The sequence below is a fragment of the Humulus lupulus genome, chromosome 6, assembly GCF_963169125.1.
Source record: "Humulus lupulus chromosome 6, drHumLupu1.1, whole genome shotgun sequence".
Taxonomy (NCBI): domain Eukaryota; kingdom Viridiplantae; phylum Streptophyta; class Magnoliopsida; order Rosales; family Cannabaceae; genus Humulus; species Humulus lupulus.
The window spans coordinates 220,223,935-220,227,507 of record NC_084798.1 but is presented as its reverse complement, the minus strand read 5'-3'; positions in this window follow the sequence as shown (position 1 = coordinate 220,227,507).

The window sequence follows — 3,573 nt, the reverse complement described above, 5'->3', positions numbered from 1 at the left end:
TTGACCTTTGACTGTAAGTAAATCTCTCTCTTTCTCTCTGTATATATAATATATATACGTATATATATGACACTACTAGTACCCTTAAGATGAACTAGAATGAGAAATAACTTAAACCCTTAATTTCATTGCTAAATTTTTCCTTAGTATATGTAAGATTTCTATGAATTTTAGAAGCTGCAATTCATCACGTAATAGTTTGTTTACACCTCATGGTTATTTTCAATAGCATTATTCTAGTAATTTAGTTGTTTTCCATATGGTTATATTCCAGTGGCATTGTATTAGCTATTATAAATTCATTGTTACTTTTTATATTTATTTTTTCATCTTGAATTCTTTGCCTCGCATAGAATTGGAACCATATGTTTGAAATTTAGAGTACTGTGGCCACTTGTTTGCTGTTCTATGAACACTGTTAACTCCATATATGCTAGCTAATTCTGTATGCAAAATTGATTTTGGGCTGTCTTCCAGTGGAGAAACTCAGGTCAATACTTTGTCTCTAGAGGCTGTAAATATAACCATTCCACTATATTTTTTTACCAGTTATTATTTTTTGTTTTTAGTTTCCCTTTATTTGAAAATAAATAGCAACTTAAGCTATGAAACTGTTTTTTTTAACAGAATATAGATTACTCTCTGTCATTTTAGATTTTTCTCTTAGAAATCCAAGTCTCTCATCTTTTTTTTTTCTGCAATTTTGGGTAAAATCTGAATCTTTCTATTTTATTTCAATCTCTTGCCCTAACTTCTCTCTATTCAACTCTATTTCAGATTTTGTTTTTAGAAATTGGAAAATGTTGTTGAGCCGTGGGGTAAGCTCTTTCTTCCTTGGCTTTCATTCATTAGAGTTGGTGTTTGATTTTTTTGGGGTTATTTCAGTTTTACTTGAACAAATATACTTATCTTATCAATTTATTTAGTTCTTACTTCAACAAACAGCTTTAATACAAGTAAATGATTTATGGGTTGTTGGGGATTAGTTGGATGATTTATATATACATACATGTGTGTTCTTAGCTTCAGGTTGAGCATTTTTCTTAAATAGTCACTGTTTGTTCTTTTTTGGAATCAAAATCCCTACTATATATCTTAATAAGTATGGATGAATCTCAATGAGTCATATTTATATAATTATTTTTGCATCTTATGTATGCTCATTCCCATATATTGATTTGTTCAGGCACTAATTGAAGTTGTTAAAAATCATGTGTCAAGTTTTTATTTATTTTTTTGATGAAAAAAGGAATATATTGCACCAAAACAAAAAAATACAACCAGTTCAAAACCAACTCAAAAGGCTAACAGATTATAGACATTTAATAAGAGCAGCTAGAGAACAATTCTGCCTTAGGACTTTTTGACTCAGCCTACCATTCAATCTATACTTCACAGCCTGCTTAATCAACCTCACTATATACAAAGGAGTATAGGAACAGACAGAAAAAATGCAAGAGTTCCTATTAAACCACACACCATAAACTGCAGCAGCCAAAACAGCAATAGAAAAGCTGTGCAGAAAACTCTTAGGCTTCCTATCTAACCACTCTTTCCAGCCAACATACTGAAGAGGCCAAATTCCAGAACCCAGCCACCCTTTGAGCAGAGCCCAAACTTGCTGGGAAAACCAGCAATCAAAGAAATGGTGCTGATACGATTCCTCCACCCGCTCACAGACTGGGCACAACATAGAAGCAATAGAAACTTGGCACCTCACTAAGTCTTGCACTTTTGAAATATGGGGTTAATCTCACTTTAATCTCATTGTAGGTGGATTTACTTTTGGCTGCTTATGGCTGCTGATTTACATATCAGATGTGTGCGTGTGTCCCTGGAATCTATCACTTCTTTTATCTAGGAGGTATGTTTTTCAACCTGATTTGAGTATCTCTGTTTTGGTAGGGTGTTTTCATAAATCCAGCCTTCATTGAGCCATTTGGACTTACTTTAATTGAGGTGATTATTTTTAACTTTGGTTTCAGATATTGATTAATGTGAAGTCCAACATGATCTCTTTTATTTATTCTACAAAAGGGAAATAAATTACTAATACAGAAATAAAAAAGTTAAATAATGCAATTTGGTGGTGCTACTGTTTTGTGTTCTCATTAACAGTTGCAAAACATTTTTTTTATTAATCCAGACTTATTTTTTTGTCTCTGTTACAGGTTATTACTCTTGAGGATGTAATAAAGGGAATTAAGGTATAAAATTGCTTGAACTCTTATTTATTATGGCAACTTTCCTTAACCAAATTTCTATGGTCTATTATTGTTGCAGATCATGAGGGAGACTTTGATATATTTGTCACATCTTGATCACGAGGACACAGAAAAGCTGGTATGGGTTTATGGAAAATAAAGTAGTAAATGTATTGAAATATTTTTCATGTTTTCTATTTGTACCAAAGTTAGTACAAGCTTGTGTTAGCTATAGTTTTTATTTATATTTATGTCTAATAATATTTCTGTTATGATGTGACCTATTTTGAGTGGAAATTTCTTTCAAGTCATGTGGCTACAGCTTGGGGGCTGCTGATAGTGAATAGTTTGAGGAAAAATATGAGTGGGGAATTTCTTTTATTGGCCATTCAATTGAAATTATTTTCTGCATGTATAATTATAATGGAACACCTTGTTTCTATCTTGTCAGACACTTGCAGAAAAAATATGCCATTTGATTGTGTTATATATTATTTTCATTATAATTTCTATCTTATGCTGTCTATTCTTCTTGTATGATGCATATGCTAAAGAAGCTAAGCAAAAAATTAAGTGGCGAGGATTGGAATTGGAACAACTTAAACACATTATGTTGGGCAATAGGGTCTATATCTGGTTCGATGATGGAAGAACAGGTACATTTTTAACTTACCTTATAAATGTTATTTCTACTCATTTTCTATTTGTGGTCACTGCTTATACTTTCTAATTTAACTATAAACTCATCATTTACTTCTCGAGATATTGTCTACGTCCCACCTCCCTAGTTGTGATAATAGTTTACTTGGCATTTCTGTTTTGACTACAAAAAAATGTTGATTCTGATCAAAGATAGTCACATGTGTAAATTTGAGTAAATTTGAGAACTATGAGAAACATGGTTGGAGGTATACAACCAGTACTTTTTTGAAATCTTGTACATAATCCTCCTCTCTTTCTACAGGTATGTTGTTGGACAGTACCCGAGGTTTCTAAGAGCTCACTGGAAGTTCCTAAAAACTGTTGTGAACAAATTGTTTGAGTTCATGCATGAGACACATCCTGGTGTTCAGGTTTTTGTTCTGTTGTTGTTTTCTTGTCTCATTAACAGTTGCAAAACATTTGCTTGAACTCTTATTTATTATAGTGTCACTAAGTGTTTTTATTTGTTATAGCTAGCTTATTAAGTATATTATAATTAAGGAATCCTGAATGGTGTCTCACATTCTTTGCAGCAACACTAAAGGCCTCTCTGTGGCTTATATCTAGCTTTAAAGTTGGCTTTAAAGTTGGGGTTAGAACAAGGACTATAGACACCAACAGGTAACTAGTACAAGATCAAGAAACTAAGGCATATTTATAATAGTGA